Source organism: Pteropus alecto, unplaced genomic scaffold (assembly GCF_000325575.1).
Source record: "Pteropus alecto unplaced genomic scaffold, ASM32557v1 scaffold104, whole genome shotgun sequence".
NCBI lineage: Eukaryota > Metazoa > Chordata > Mammalia > Chiroptera > Pteropodidae > Pteropus > Pteropus alecto.
This window is the reverse complement of record NW_006436664.1, coordinates 5,583,330-5,601,262: the sequence shown is the minus strand read 5'-3', so window position 1 is coordinate 5,601,262 and position 17,933 is coordinate 5,583,330. Positions and strand designations below refer to the sequence as shown.

General features: G+C 35.2%; 1 protein-coding gene and 1 pseudogene across 6 annotated transcripts in view; both read left to right on the top strand.

Moving 5' to 3' along the window:
- KIAA0391 (KIAA0391 ortholog) overlaps positions 1 to 17,933 on the top strand; it is a 111,744-nt gene that overhangs the window by 59,994 nt on the left and 33,817 nt on the right. The gene's annotated exons all lie outside the window — the stretch shown is intronic.
- LOC112481121 lies at positions 3,735 to 3,853 on the top strand (annotated as a pseudogene).

Below are 17,933 nucleotides of genomic sequence, written 5' to 3'. Positions count from 1 at the left end.
GCTTTATTAACAGAGAAATGCAGCCTCAGAAGTGAAAAGAAAGCCATTAACAGTATTTGTTCATTTGTTTTAATTAATTTAATTTAATGTTTTAATTTGTTTTCATTGGCATGATCTTGAAATAGGTAGTATTCACAGTCTACCATACAGTTCAAGCTCGATTATCAGCATAGTTTTGTACCTTTGTACACGCAGCTTCTTTAGTGTGGCTAATTTCTTCTTACCCTTCAGGACTCAGCTTGGGAATCCTCTCCAGGAAGTCTTTCCTAACCCCCTGCCCCATACTTTCCTCCCCCGACCTTCCCACCAGGCCCTCTACTGTCTGAGCAGTTGGCTCCCTCCTGGTGCTCTCTGAGCAGCCTGCTCTCATCTCTGTCATAGCACCAGTCACACAATTGCACTTGATAGCAGATACTGTTCTTCATTTTAGAAATCTCGATGTCCAGCAGTGTCTGGCTTATACAAAAAATACTAAATGAATATTTGACTCGAAGTGTATTTTTAGACCTGAATGTTTGGTGACTCTCTTCAGTCTGTGTTTTCTGCTCTGGAAGCTACCACCCACAGCTGTGACAGTGGTGCTTATGATGGACAGTATACTTTTTGAGTCTAATCTTTCTGGTTAATAGGGAGTGTTTTTCATATCCCTGAAACCTTGAGGTCATCAGATGAGAGAGGATTGAGGGAATGTCGGTAGTGAATTCTCTGAGAGGGTAGAGGACGTTGGTGTTATGCTTCCTTCTCTCCCCAGTGAGAAAAGGGCCAAGGTTTATAGGTAAGAGAAGTTAGTGCCACTAACATGAAACCTCAGAGTCTATCAGTGGCTCACTGTTTACTGGTTGAGACCTCTGATTTAAGTACTAGCCAGGTCTATACTGCTCAGCCCCATAGCTGTTTTATAAAACTTTATATTTCCACCAACCAGCATCACATTTAAACTTGTAATTCAAGGTGATAAGTGTTCACCCTTAACCTGAAACCAATCTCTTCTTCTCCATTATAAGTCTAAGACTAGTAACATCATCATATATCAGACAGGAGAACTGCATACCACCTCTCCCACCACCACCACTGTTTATTGATGGGATGAACTGAATTAGGACAGTGAGCTTCTGTGGGCTTCAGTCATCTCCTTTCTAAAGCAGAAGTTCTAAGTTTTTATGTTCCTAAGACTGTGGAAATCAACTGGATTATTTATCAAGGTTCATTCCATTTCCAGTTTAAGGTGAATAATATATATGAATTATTTATCTGTGTTCCAGTGCTCACTGAGAAGGTTAATTAGAAGTTTTCTCTTCTATCGAAATTATACATTTGCCATGTTTGTCATTTAGCAGTGTTGAAATTCTAACACATGATCTTAATACATTCAGTATATTGATTTTTAAGTCCTAAAATTTCATGATACTAGGATTATTATTAATATCACATGGAGGCCTCTGTTTTTTAATTTCTCTTCTCAAGGTAGTTGTGTTTCATTTATTTTTTTTTCTTTAGGGGTGAGAGCCTAATATGCTAGACAAATATATACTGGCAGGCCATTTACCTAAGAACCTTTTTGGCATGTGCATACATTTATATCAACACAAGATAAATGCTGAAATGTTTTTGCCTAGGCCTTTTAAGTTTTCACTCTCAAGAGAAAGTTCTTGAATATAAAATAAAAGACCTTATAATTCTGCTTTATTAAAAGCCTTACTTACTGAAGGCAGAAATCATACAACAAAAATTAAGAACTGTAGTAGTTGGGAAAAAAGTATCTTCTGTATTACTACAAATACTTTAATAGTTCATCGTTCTGTTCTCCACCAGCAAAGAAAATGCAAAGTATACGACATTCGAACAGTGAGGATATCTGTACCAGGCCTCCTAACCCCCAGTTCAATTCTTAGTCTACTATTCCATGTTTCCCTTTTTTTTCAACATTTTATTGTGAAAAATTTCAAAAATACAGCAAAGTTTAAACAGTTTTACAGTGAACATCTAATAGACATGTCCTTGATTCCACCATTAACATTTTATTATACAGTACTTGCTTTATTAGGCATCTGTTTTTCTATTTTTTCTTCATGAATTCATGTGGGTTTTTTTTACGCATTTCAAAGTAGATTGAAGGTATCTGTATTTATAGCTATTCTCTTTTGATCAGTGTTTATATTCTTTCCCAAACTGACTGAACTCAAGTATGCAGGCACAGCCACTTCTGACTGACTCACACAGGGCTTAACCCATATCACTAGCCCTATTATTACAGTGTTATCAGCCTCTAAGAACTGATTTTCACAGAGTAGACCAGTGACATTCTGAGACAGCACTGTCCAATAGAAATATAATCTTACTTTAAATCTTCTAGTAGTCACCTTAAAAAAGTTAAACAGGTGAAATAACTAAATTTTACCAATTTAAAACATCCAAAATGTTATCATTTCAACATATAATTAACATTTTTTAAATTATTAAATATTTTACATTCTGTGTAAATAGTCATTTTTATAGAAATCTAGTACATCACAGTTCTAATTAGTTATATTTCAATGCTCAGTAGTAACTAGTAGCTAGTGGCTACCATGTTGGGCAATGCAGTTCTAGACCTTCAAACTTCAGGAGTACATGCCTCCTCATAAATTTCCAATGTCTGAAGATACCGACTTAGTCAAATTTCCTAATGGATGCAAAAGAAGTAATGATATTCATCAAAGCAAACTCTAATTATACCCTTCCATGTTGAGGTCATTTTTATTCTTGGTTCCCTTGTCAGAAACTTCTTAAGGTTTCTTTGTTTGTGTTTGTCTTTAATCATTTCTCTCGATTTCTTGGCATCTGTAGTACTCAGACTTGAATTACATTCCCTATAGCAATATCGAGTGTATTTTTTATTACTTTTCTGCCACCTTCCCTGTAGTTTCATGCTCTACCAGTTTATCTTCTTCCATTTTTGTTAGAGCTCTCTCTCTCAAACAGATAAGATCTTTACATCTCAATTATAAAAAATAAATACATGCTAGTATTAAAATACTAACCGGCACAGAATTATAGAAATAAAAAATTAATTAATGGTGATATTGTTCTATATCCTTATTGTGGTCTTGATTAAAACTCAGAACTGCGTGCATGCACACATGTACACACACACATATTCACAAATGGAAAAAAAAAGAAATTAATTAGGTGTTATGAAGTTTTTATTAACTGAAAGAAATAACTTTGGTTGAATAACTAGAAAAATGTTCCTATTTGTAAAGTGTAAATTGAGTCTCTATTAATTATTTGTCAGAAGACATCTATGTCCTTCCTTTCTCCTCTAACAAATTGTCTTTTTACTTTTGGATCATGAAGATGCTTCATCTCATTCTCTGTTTTCTGTGGGTGTTTTTTATCCAGAAAAATGAATGAGGAAAAGTCAAAAGTCATATAAACTATTTTTGATTTCCGATACATCTGGGTGGTTTTTATTTTTAACTTTTAGCTTATATTTATGAGTCTTGAGAAGGCCATGGAGAAGACTTAGACTGGAAAGGCAGCAGAAGCATCAAGAATAACGAGTATTCTAATAGTGGCGGAATTTTTCAGGAGTCTCATGTTGATAAGTATCAGTTATCTTGAAAATGAACACATGATTAGCTAGAAATACCTGAAATGTTACCTAAATTAGTATTGGATTAATAAATTAATTTGGATATCTGGAATACTAAGATATGTCTGCTGAGTTTCAGGGGGAAAAAAAGAGTAAAATTGACTATGGCCATGCTACCCTGAACAAGCCTCATCCCGTCTGATCTCAGAAGCTAAGCAGGGTCGGGCCTGGTTAGTACTTGGATGGGAGACCACCTAGGAAGACCAGGTGCTGTAGGCATAAAAAATTTAAAAAAAAAAAAAAATAGTAAAACCTGTTCACCAGCTGCAGTTTTCTTCAGTAAAGCAAGTCAATGTAGGCTTGATGCCCACATCACATTGTATCCTAATGGACAATGATATGTACAGGATTGGCTTGGATGTCACAGTGCAAATGATGAACATTTTTTAGTAGATCTATAACACTGTAAAGATTATTTTTAAGGTTGTTCTGGGATACCCATTTAATTGTCTTCACACTTTGCAGTCACCTTGTTCATTTATTTATTTCTGTTTACTAACAGTTTCCCACCTCCCAAGAATATAAGTTCCATGAAAGCAGAGACCTACCTTGCCTCTTTTATTCACTGCTACCTTCCCAGCACCTAAAACCATGGCTGGCAGATAATGTCTGCTCAGTAAATATTTATCAAAGGAATGAATGATTTTTATATTTACAGATACATCAATAAATATCACCAAGAATGAGTATCATATCCCCAGTTCATCTGCTCAATATACTTTAAGGGCTGTTCATTCCGATGATGATAAAAGCCACATATTATTCTTTACTCATCACTTTTCGAAGAGTCCATTTGTTTTTTTGTCAGTCATCCTTCACATAAAAAAAAACAAAGTGTTCTTTCAAAGATTACTATCCATCAGGGAAGCAGGGGTACAGCTCAGATCTAGAAATAGAATGATAAAAGCTAAAACGGCAGTTCCTGTATTATTTTATATTTTTGGAAAGAGTTATGTACTATGTCTTTTTTTTGATGAATAGCCATTCATAAGCTAGCCAAAATAATGAAATTATAGGATTTACCTCAGAATAATATCCCAGAACATTAGGTCAATTATATGGTAACAGATTTTTTCAGAAGCCTCAAACTGATACTGAGAATAGTCTCATTTCAAGATTTTGTTTTCTAGAATTAAACAGAATGATTATACTTCTCATCTCCTAGTGCTTCTTTTTAAAAGAAGGATGTATTATTAATAGACAGGTGCAGAAGTTGTGAGGTTTTATAAATTTCTTGTTCTGATTTGTATCAAGCAACAGACAAGAATGGACATGTCTTTCTAAAATAATACTTTAAATGGCTGGGTGCCTAGAGTGCCTTTTTGAGTATAGGCCTTCATACTTAATAAAGACTGGAAGAGTAGTATTTTTTAAATCCTTAAAATATTTATTAACTAAAGAATAGGAAGATCAGAAAAAATAAGCTCTGGTTACGATCTGATGTGGGGTCCATTCCCAGCTCTGCTGCTACCTCCTTATGACCTTCTTTTTGAACCCCAATTTCTTTCTTTATAAAATGATACCAGGCTTCATAACCTTTAAAGACTTATCTCTAAAAATAGAGAGATTCTAACAGACTCCCTTCGAAAAACAATGCATTTCTACCAAAAGAGGGTGCTGTGGTATTTGAGTGCTTTAGCATTTTCTTGAAAAAAAAAAAAAAAAAACTGAATAGAGGTGGAATCTCAGTTTAATTTTGTGTCTCATACTCCCAACCCTTGAGAAATAATGCCTGATTCTTTAAATTTATTTAGATAAAGTGACACAAACCAATTCTTGATGTTATTGATACTTTTTAGAGCTTTTTAAAAATACATGTTTTTTAGAAAATCTGGCAAATAAAGTTTCAGAGAAAAAAAGTATACATAATCTCATCACTCAGTATTAACAGTATTTGGGATTTAAGTTATAGTAATTTGTCAACAATATTTAAAGGTTTTTTTCTTTGGCTTCTTTTTTTTCCCCAAGGTACTGTAAATTGTTGACTAGGGACACCAAGCAGGCTTGGTCCAATGACTAAACCTTTCTTTGTATGTATTCTTTATTAAATAAAATGTATTGGCCTTTATTATAGTTATTGCAAATACTTTCCCATTTTGCCATTTAATGTTGTTTGTGATCTTTGCTATATGGAAGTTTTGAGCTTTTAAGGAGCCAAATATTGTTTTTCTTTGCTTTTTTGTTTAGAAAATCTTACCCCTTCCTAAATTCATTCTTCTTAGGATATCAGACAAACCTTGGTCACTTCAGTCCAAAGAGCCAGGTAAGGTAAACTTAATTTAGAGGTAGCTTACTACATTTTTCAAAACTTTTTTATTTTTAAAACTATATAACTGTTGCATTAGTCATAAAACAACAGATTTTTAAATGTTTTATAACATTTACATAACAGATATTCTCTGTCTTAATCTCTTGGTTTTTTTTTTTTTTTCACTAACCTCGACAATTTGCTAAATTTACTAATAATTTGCTAAATTTACTTAGTATTAAAAGACCTTTCTATTCACTTGCATGTCATTGGGTATTCAGTGGAACTGTGTGACTGCAGGTTCCTTACACTGAGCCTCCTATAGGAAAAGTAGTCTTGGTTCCCCTGTTTCCACTTTTTTAATTCTGAGAAAAATTTTCATTCCACTTTCCTTTCCTGTGCTCTATTCTTACTTTCCATATGTCAGAATTTTCTTGAAAAGAAGTGGGTTTTTTTCTTTTTCTTTTTCTTTTTTCTTTTTAATGCTTCTCATTCTAATTATCCAGCTTGGAACTACAGAATTTCTTTTCTTTGCTGAATTCCCATCCCCTACTCCTTTCATCTTCTTTTTTCTGACTCACTCTCTGAAGTATAACTTTCCTGGCTCTACTGTAATGAGGTAGACCAAATAGAACAGCCCATGAGTTTTTAACCTTGGCATTTTAGGCTAGATAATTCTTTATTGTGGGTCATGCTGTTCATTGCAAGATGTTTAGCTTCTAAGTGGCCTCTTCCCAACAAGATGCCAGTAGCACTTTCTCCCCAACTTCTCCAGTTGTGAAAACCAAAATTGTCTATAGACATTTTCAGATGTCATGGGGGCAAAATCACCCCCCCACCCCAGTTAAGAACCCTGGAAATGACAGATAAACCAACTATTCTAGTTCCATGATACAAATTTCTATCCCAACCCTGTTTCTTCACTACCTTTGTTTTCTCTACTCCTCACCCTAGAACCAACTAAAATTCTTTTTTCTATCCACTAGATCTATAGCTTGATGCCATTTGAGAAGCATCCTTCATATTCTCCATAGTATACATTTTGGCATGTGCTCTACCCACGAGCCATCATTTATTAATTGAGTGACTTTATATCTCTCTGATTACTGCATCTCTAAAAGGAGGATAAATACCTACCCACTGAATTTTAGTGAGAATTAAATAAAAGAATCCTTTTTAAATGTTGACCACATCGTCAATGCTTGATTAATAGTTGATGTTATATCAGCGGTCCCTGATATTTTGGGTACCAGGGACCAGTGCTCCTTTGAGAATCTAATGCCTAGTGATCTGAAGTGGAGCTGAGGCAGCGATGCTATCGTTGGGCAGTGGCTGCAAATACAGACGAAGTTTCGCGTGCTTATCCGCCACTCACCTGCTGTGCAACCTGGTTCCTGACAGGCCACAGACTGGTATCAGACCACGGCCCAAGGGTTAGGGACCCCTGTGTTATATCATCATTATCACTCCATTGCTCATCTCTTCGATTGAGCTGACTCAGAAATATCAGAGGCACATCTAAAAATTTTCCCTGATTCCTCTACTGTACTTTGATTTCAAGCTAAAAGTAGTCCTACCCTCCTTGAAATTCTTATATTTTGTCTCTACTTTTCTTAAAGCACTTGCCACTCTTTACTTACGCTATAGTTATTTATGTACATGTCTTTTCTTCCTCACTTATCACTCTACTCTTTATATTTCTCAGTGTTTTTCATGTTTGTAGTCCAACACATTCTCATACTTTTATTAAATATTGGACTGAATAAAATTAGAAAAGCTCAGGGTAGCATATTAATACCAATATAAAAATAACTTAGTATGGTTAAGAGCTCGAGAGCAAAGGTATCTATCTGGGTTTGGATCCACCACTTATTACTTGTGTGCATCCCGCTTCCATCACACACCAGGCTGTTTAAGAAGATGGTTTTGTGATCAGCAAATAAGTTTTAATGGAAGGAAAAAATATTCTTTTTTTATTCAAAGTATTTTGTCATATAAAAGTAAAAATAATTTAGAGATGGAAAAAAAAAGCACTATTTGGTGCCATACAGTCAAGTCAAGATGTATTCCTTTGCTTTAATTGTGCTATCCTCCTTTTTTAATTAACAGCCAAAAAAAGTATGGAATTAGAACATTGTTCTCTTTTGGTATTCCCATTTTCTTTAAAAGCTTATGAAGTGCTCATAGATTTTTTTAAGCCCATTTTATAAATAACAAGTTAAGGGTAGAGTGAAATGGGACTGTGGAGACATTTTTCTACAATGGAACATACAGCATTTTTGAAAGCTAGTGTCCTATATGTGACCATGTTTAGACACTGAAGACCTGAAAATGGTAGCCACTAAGAAAAGCATACTTTGATCCTTACCTGCATAATTTGGCTTAGCTACCATTCCCTAAGTAACCATGACATTTGAATGGAGTCCACATCTAATGGCACCCTACACGTTATACACAGCTTCATGCATTTGTTAGCGATAGGCTGGTACTGTCAACTTTATAACGTCACCAGTTAATTTATTGGTGAATTTCTGTATGCCTACTTGCTCATATCAGAATACATCTGGAGAGGAGAAGCATCAGTTTCTGGAAACAATTTCTGGAAACATTACAGGAAAACTTTCCTAAGTGGTAGCTGTCCACATGAACTCTTATTTTTTTTCCACTAGGCCGGAAATGACTAGAAACAAAAACTCTTAGATTTAGAAGGTCTTAGAAGTCTACTTATCTAAATTCCTCCTGCCTCTATCTTCACATAGCCTCTTTTTCTGTCTCCTGGCTTCCCCCCTTCTGTCTCTTATAAAATCACTGGATTTAGGACTCACCTGGGTAATCCAGGATGATCTCATCTCAGACTGTGATCCTTAACTTGATGATATCTGAAAAGACCCTTTTCCCAAACAAGGTCACATTCAAAGATGACAGGCATTAGGAGATAGATATATCTTTTTGACGTTTACTATTCAACACCACACTCCCAGTCAAACTTCATTTTCTGCCAGGTTTACTTAGCAACACCCTGAGAAAGAGATGCACGGTTTGTGGTCATGGCACATTCATCATTTCAACATGTCTACTTATTCTGTTTGTGAACAGCTCTAAAGGTTAAAATTTCTTCCTTATGTAGAGCCAAAACATATCCTGGAATAATACTTAACAGTTGGTCTAGGTCTTTCCTACAAAGCTATAGGTGATAAGAAAAACTGGTTCCATGATTCTCAAGTTGAGAGAGAATAACACATGTACTGCTTCTCCAGTATTCTGACAGTATTCTCAGAGGTGTGAGATCCTTTCCAACACATGTACTACTATCACTATGCCCCCCCCCCGCCCCCCAAAAAAATCCCATATTTAAGGAATAGTTAATGCCATTGTGAGCCATTTGTGATGGATATGTAATGAATCCCCTCCAGGAGGGATGGGGGTAGACAAAAGTTGGAGAAACAGCAATCTCAGCCTTTTTCTTCATGACAGCCATTCAGATAGATGAGGACAGCTATTTATATTTCCCTGAGTCTGTTCTTTTCCAAAAGCAACACTTTTAATTTCAATTATTCCCCTATGACATGGCTTCCATGCCATCCATTCAGCAGATATTTATTGAGGGCCTAATATGTGCCAGGTACTCTGTTAAGTATTAGAGTGATACAGGGATGAATATTCTAGAACCTGTGTCACCTAAGATTGTAGTCTGGGCAAGGATGTAAACAAATAAATTGCAAAACACTGTGATCAGTATTTTGATCAGTTTAAGTATAGGATGCTAAGGGAGCACAAAGAGGAATACCTAAATCAGTAGCGAAGAAGTGATATTTAAATTGAGAACTAAAGATCAAGAAGAGAGGTGAGGACAGGGCAGATGTGTGTCCCAGGCAGAAGAATCATCCACACTCACTTCCTGTTATAGAGCCATGCCTCCCATAGGGGAAATCAAAGATGCCTCCTGGCAGTTCCTCTTGTTGCTGCTGGCAACTAGGGGCAGATCTGGCTCTGGGATGAGAAGAATGAGGCATTCATCTTAGCTGCAACATTTGAGGAGATGCAGAAAACTCAATAAGATAAATATTTTAACACTGTTTTAAAAATCACAAGGGTTCCTTTTTTTGCTATTACAAAGTCCAAGCTGGCAAGCACCATCCCTTCTTTTAAAGCTCTTGTCATTCTTATATCACCTACAGTTTCCTTCTTGTCAGTCATTACAGTCCTGAATAGCAGTTCTCTTTGTTATTTCCTCTACTTTCTGAGAAATGAAATTGTCAATATGGTATCAATTTATCAGGTGCGCTACTTTTACCAGAATGAAACCTCTCCCCGATGCTGGGAGAGGTGATGTTTCCCGTTACTGCTGTATATTATGTCTATATCTGTTTTGTAATCTGTATTAGGAAAGCATCACTGTGCATCGACCACAGCAGTATCATTAAAATAGAACATACCTTTCCAATGTCATGAATCTCAGTGACACTTCCCTCCTTGGGTTAACTTTTCAAGTTTACTTTTCTTATTAACCATGTTCCAGAGATTGTTATTAACCATGTTCCAGAGATTGGAATGAGGCCTTTACCTTGCTCTCCGTCTACATTTTTCATTAATAAATTTTTGGGAGGCTCTACTCTATTATTCTTTAGGTATCACACCAGCACCTCTGTGTGGGAGCTCATCTTGATTTTATATAATCTTATTGAGACTTCATCCTGTCATCAATTATAATGCTTACTGTCATTTATCTAATAAGGAAGGTGATGTCCTTTTTCCCCTCTCATGGCAGATTGGAGGAAATGAACACTTAAGGGCTCTGAGCAAGAGGCATTCTGTTTTCCAGATAACTATCTTTTAACTAGCATTATAGAAGTAGAATTAGAAACCATGGGGTGGGGATGGATTGGAGGAGACAGAAAGTCAAAGCCAGGCTTCTTCAAAAATAGAAAACTGTTTTAAGTTCTACCTGGTGTCATTGTAATAGATACATCTGGAGACCTTCTCAAATCATAGGGCCAAACTTTTTCTTATATCAGATGAACCTCAAAACTATTGAGGACAGATTTTATTTAGCAAACATTCATATAGCACTTACTATAGATATATGTCAAAGTGCTCTCTAAAGATTAATTATTCATCATTTAATCCTCATAACAAATCCTTCTATCAGGTAGGACCTAATATTAGTTCCCATTTTACAGACAAGGAAACTGAGGCTTAGAGAAGTTAAGTAACATTCTGAACTTCACACAGGTTGTAAGTGAGAGAGCTGGAATTTGAATTCAATAAATCTTGAATCTGTGCTCTAAACACTACATAATGTAGCCTCTCCTATTGATTTTCTTCTTAAAGTTTCAGTAGAAAAAAATGTTATAACCTATACCAGAAATGCCTAATGACCAGGAAACATTATTAAAAGAAAACAAACAAACAAAAAAACTAAATAAGAACTTTGTTATGTAGCACGTTGACTTTCGTAGTTTAAATTTTCCCCAAAGCTTCCTGATTACAATATCGTTTCCTCCCTGTTATTTATTGTCTGTTTCATTCTCCCACCCATTCCCTAACTTTCAAATTACATTGTTTGTATCTAGCTCTTGTTTGTATATCTTTGACCACAGCTACTTTTTGTTGGTTGTGGTATATTGTGGGATTGTGGGAAATTTATCGATTTTGTCCAGGGTTAGAATAATGGTGTCTTTTCATCTCTTTTTCTTTTAACTTATTTATAATTCTTGCCTGCTAATTATTTCTACCTATGTAGAATAGTTTTCTACCATGTTGATATCTAATCTTTTCTGTGTAGGTTTTACCAGTATCTGAAATTTATTCTTTTCTATATCTCTGCATAGATTTTCTCTGCTTCTTTCTAAATGTATTAATCTTGTTTTAATAGAAATTTTGTTGTAGTTAATTTCTTTGCATCTGCCAGAGTACCAAGCACAGTGCAATATATTACATTTATATTATATTACATTTATAAACTTACTAGGGACTCTGAATAAATCTACAGAGGACTTGAATACTTAAACGTTTTGGTAGAGCATTTTTCTACTATAATGAAGGGGTGCCCAAGAAACTAAATCAGTAAACGTAAAGCTAAGGATTCTGTTTAATATCTGCCTTTCTTCTCAACATTTGGTATGTTTTAAATTTGTTTATTCTTTCCTTTTTGGTAGTTGTGACATCGCCCTGGCAACGGTACAACCTATCTCATCTATAAATTAAAGTAATGATTAGAAAAGAGCATAAGAAGTTTAGCTCCTTGTAAGCTGCATGTCTCTAGCCTAGACAAAGCTCTAATAAGCTGTAACATTAAGCTGTCACTAGACTGCTGGTGACTTAATGACACTAATTATTACTCTCATAAAAACCATAACCTTAAGTATGTATATTTTACTGTAGTTGTCATAGATTCTAGCTTGCCTTGTACAAGAAATATTTAATAAAGACCCTTCTGTTGTTGACCTTCGTACCATGATGTTTCTCAGTAGAAGTCTTCAGTTTACTGTGACCTATGTAAGCTTTCATTACAATGAATAATGTAAACGTACATTATTCATTAAGTGTTGATTGACTTACTATCCTGTGCCAGGCACTGTGCTTGGTACTATGGCAGATGCAAAGATAAATAAAATGTTCTTTCCTTGTCAAGGAGTTTATAATCCTATACTCAATTTTAAATATGTAGAATATTTATAAGGGCCCTAAGTAATGTTTAAGAAAAAAGCTAAAAAAATCTATAGGCTAGAGAAACTACTTCTAGCTATGGAAGAATCAAAGAATTCTTTATGGAGACACTGGCGTTTAATTTGGGTCTTGACCATTAGGTTAGGTTTTGATAACTAGAGTTGGAGAGCTGAGAAAGAAAAGGGGCTGATTCTATATCCATACACCAATCCATGGTGTTCAAATAGCATCATGTAGCAAAGTAGTATTCCGGTACTTTAGAGGTACGAGTTGAAGGGTAGGGGGAAAGTAATGAATGTCACCCAACTCTTTTTCCTATTATCAAGCTTGTGACAACCTTAATGTGATGAGATTTGAGAAGAAAGATGATATTTAATACCCAGTCGAGAATAGTTGGTTAAACAAATCAGGAAAATTCTCCTTATTGTTTTAATATTATTGTTTATTTCCAGAATCATATATATATATATTAATTCTAAAATATAGTTGTAATGGATTGCACTTATTTACCTTCAAAGCTGTATCATGACAACACAACACATTGGTATAATGTCCTCTTGGGAGCATGAAAGTTATCTGAGGTCTGGGATACCTTTATTCAGGCTTTTCCAGCTTGCACCTATAAATTTGGGTCAGTCTGTTCACTTTTCATATTCTTCCTCTTCTTCCATCCTTGCTATCCCTAGACTGACCTACTGGTCAGGAAAGAGGAATCCTACCAAAAATAAGAAATTCTTTTTACTTCTTACAGGGACTTTCTTTGCCCTCTCCTTAGAGAGTCCCAATTTATATCTTACAACAAAATGAAATAAATGGGAATTTGGGCATATTAAAAACATTTCTTAAAATCCTAGTTCAAAATTATAAATTCTTTTGTCTTCATTGTTTATAATTACATAACATGTAAACTGAAGGCTTAAAGTCATAAGCTCTAGCTTTACCATATTAATTTTTAGAAGATAATAACCAGCTCCAAGTATTATTGCCTTTGCCGATATATATGATAAAGAGAAAACCTACCATGTAACTTTGATAAATGCATGTATTTAAAAGGGCATGAAGATGTTAGCCTATAGTATGCCAGACTTTTCATTTGTTATTTCCCACTGTAAAAAACACCATGATTCTTACATGTACTGTAGATGGCAGTACTTATATGGAAAATATAAGTTCATACAAGAGATTTGAGAATGATTAGCAGATAGAGACCTAAATGAGTAAGGTTCAATTGAAATGTTCTTTCTTTGTTAATTTTTCTCATTCACTGGATTTTTTTAAACATTCATAAACTTTCCTTTTCACTCATGATATTTCCGTTCAGGTTTCTTCCACCATCACCTTACCTCCCTCCCCACCTCACTTTTGTTTCAGAAATCACGTTATGTAACCATTTTATCTTTAGATGACAGTGATTGGAAACTAGGTGATTACGCACATGAAAGGATCCTGTGTAAAGTTCTGTGTATTTTTTCTCAAGCACGTAGAGTGCCAGATGGCATTGCTGTAGATTCTGATGGACCAGGGAAAGCACTGTTGTATATATATGTTTCAAAACCACTTTCATTACTAATCTACAGCCCCAGGGTCGATCGAGTCTATCTTTGTATGGAGGGGAGTGGCTCACTTAGGAATATGAAAAGTTCTCTCCTTCTCTGTAAACATTAGGAATTTTGCTGTGGGATTAATTTATAAATATTTATTCAGTACTAATTATATGCTAGGAACTGTACTGAGTAGACGTCCTGCGTTCTATACATGAAAGGACATGTTATCTACTTTCAGACACCCCGAGTACAATAAAATGTGGTAATTCATATAATAGAGACACGTAGAAGATACAGCAAGACATAAAACAAGAATAGATGGCTGTAGCAGATATTACAAATCAATCACAAAATACTTTACTTCCATGTCTGCTGGCCTCAAACTCCTTCACAACACAGCACTTGAGGAAGCTGCTATTGTTCAATGAAAAACGATATGCAAGAAGAACCTGTTTCCTTTCCATAGCATAATGGGGAGAAGTACCTAAGAGTCTACCTAGAAGTGGTGTACATTATGCCACCAATTTTGTGGAGAAGGGGAAAGAAAACACTCACACACTTGTTTGATCATGTTTCTCTAGAAGGCTACCCAAGAAATGGATAGTATTGTTTGTCTCTGAGAAGAAGAGTTACATGGCTAGGGAATAGAGTAGGAGAGAGACTTCACTGAATACCCTTTGATTCCTTTTGGAGTTTGAACAATGTGAATTTGTTACACATACAAAAATAAAGTTAAAGTAAAGCTTTACTCCTTGATATATCACATTACCACATCTGAAGAGACTATACCAGTTGTCTTTTATTTTGTGAGTTGTGTAACCTACTAAACTTTTAAACATATACTGGATAGGATATTGCTAAGGATCACTTAAGTATCTATAACATTTTTTGTTTTGGTTACAGGGAACTTCCTGCTCTTTTTTTTCACAGCTCTTAACTAGTATACACTGATAAACATAGAGTGGCTGTGAATGGGAGTGGTTCCTCTCAGAGAAGCCAACTGTAGATTTTTTTTATACAGCAAAGAGCTATGTGTTTTGTTTTTGTTTGGTTTTGTTGTTTTAATGGAAATTACAGATGGGATGTGCCAAATAACCCTGGCAGAAAACAGACTGTGAACAGAAAAAAATATGGTTCAGTAAGTCCCTTTGCATTGCTCAGAATTTAGAGCAACTTGGCAGATTTTTTTGGCAAGATGAATTGTTTGTGATATATACCATTGGAAGAGTCATAATAGGACATAGAGAGATATCAGCTCTCTTGAAATATATTTTTTTGTAGCTAAAGTTAAAAAAAAAAACCTGTAAATGTGAAAAGAAATGCCATAGAGTCAGCCATAACCCATGCCCTTAGAAATTCTATATATATTTATAGATCATGTAAAGGTGATGTTGAGTTGTAAAGAAACAGAACTTTAGGTCTAATTAAAACCTAGTAAATAGAACAGGGTGAAAATTAAGTATACATAAGGAAAAGTATGAGTTATCTATTTTATATAATGCATATTTGCTAAAGCACAAAATGGTCAATGGACATTAACTGGATAGTTCATCTTTATGTACTGTTTCTGTTAATTGGATAATAAAAACAGCTAACATGATAGCATATAACAGTTTACAGATCAGTTCTGCAGTATTAATCTCACTTGATCATGTGTTCAAGAATTTATTTTGGGGAGTGGGGTTCATATTATAATGAAAATCACATGTATGGTTATGGCCATGTAGATGCTTTCGATAGAAATAAAGCAATTGAGTGAACTTTTCTTGACATACTTAGCCTGTTAACTAAGAAGAAAATCTCTATACTAACATCGTCTTTCCACCACTTTTTATTACATAACTTTAGCTCGTCCAGAGCGCAGTGAATTGGACTCAACAAGTCCAAACTGGTTCTCTCATCCCTTTCTCCTCCTCTTTCATAACAGGTAGGAATTCCATTCCAAGGTTCTGGATTTTTTGACTCACTTAGCCTCTTTCAATTGTAAGGAATCCTGCTCTAACCTATACTTTATCTCTCTTGTCTGCTCTCAAACTTTAGTTTTCCCTTTTCCTTCCATTAATTCATTGATGATCTTAAGCACTAGGCCCTATTCTTTGTGCCAGGGATACAGCAGTGATCAAAACAGAAAACACCCTGTCCTAATGGAGCTCACATTTTTACTACATACCTACCATCGGCGCTGCTGTGGTGTATGACTCCACTGGGCACCTGTCAAGTCTGTATAAGTGGTGCCCCTAGAATTGTGCAGCTGGCTCACCTCTGTACAGTGCTCCTGTCTACAATGATTAATTTTGATTTTTGTCAAAATTAATTTCTTATAAAGTCAGTTGTCATGTTCCAACAATTGCCAGAGTGCAACCCCTCCTTTAGGGAAAACATGCAGTGCTCTCCCATGAAGTGGAAGAGGATTTTGTGGAGAAACCAACCTTTATCTTTCTTCAGACTACCTGTGTTAAGCTACTCTAAAATTCACTTATTGCTTTTTTCTTTACCTTTAGTAGTAGTAGAAGGATTTCTTTTCTTTGCCTTTGAAGAGTTCTCTAGTTTTTTTTCTCTAATTTTTTTTTTCTTTGCTTGGCAAAACGTTAGGTGTTTTTCTTAAGTTTCTTTTCTCTCACAATGACCTCAGCATCTTTTTTTTTCTCCTGAGCAATGCAGTGGTTATTCCACCTTGATTTGTGGTCAGTAAATATGCATTTGGTAGGAAGTCTGTGCCTTGCATTTTGAAGACAACATTACATTTCATGTATTTATTAGGAAGAGAGATTTGGAAAAAGGATAGCATTGGATTCCATTATACCATTATCTTGCCTTGTGACCCTGCTCAGTTCTAAATTCTTTAAAGCTCAGGTTTTTCTTATTATCAAAATATGGAGCTGAAAATATTAGTAGTACTTACTACTCCACCCCACCCCCAACTTGGAAAATCTCTTTGTATTTATCTAAGAATGGTATCATGTCAAGGCTCATTATTAGAATGAAATGTGTGTTTGAAGAGAGTAATTATTTGTGCATGCAGGGTTGGAAAAATTGAGAAGTATGTTTTCTTGCTCATCATTATAGTTAAAATCAGATGGAAAGGTTTAGAAATTATGCAATTAGGGAATGTTTTCTACCCACAAATTCCCTGGTTGTATGCTTCACATTCATTAACAATTAGGCCCAAGAATGCTTGGATTCAGATCTGCTTTGGAAACTAATTTTCCAAAATATTTTGTTTCTTACCTATTTGCTGACATGATCAACATCATCAGGTATCAACTCCACCAACAGCTTTCCTCCCTGAGATGGCCTTGTCTGCCCTTTGATCTTTTCCATATCCAGCCTCTTGAAACTTTATCTCTGTTGCAAATCTCCTTTTATAGACCAATGAGGGACCTCTATTTCAAATAATTTTTGGACATGTGCTAATCTTGTATAAGACATGAGAGCTCCTGCTCCCCTAGCCTTGCTTCTCACTTGGCTCTTTACTCGCTCCATCCTTTTTAAACTTCAAACATGGTTAATTCTCTCAAAGCCTTTCCTCTTTCAATTCTTGTTCCCTATTTTTAATATTTCATAACCAGGTGCCGTAACCCTGGGCAACTTAGCACACATCTTCACTGTCTAATTGGAATGACACTCTTCAACATTATCAGTGTCTTCTCAGGGGAAGTGGGAGCTAATATTTATTGAGTACTTTCTGTGGACCAAGCAGAAGGTGCCTATGCTAGGCACTTCTATGTGTGACATCTCATTTAATTCCTTTTTTTTTTGCTTTATTGAAATATAATAGACAATTAGTTGCTCATATTTACATTGTACAATTCAATAAAGTTTTTTTCAGTTATAGTTG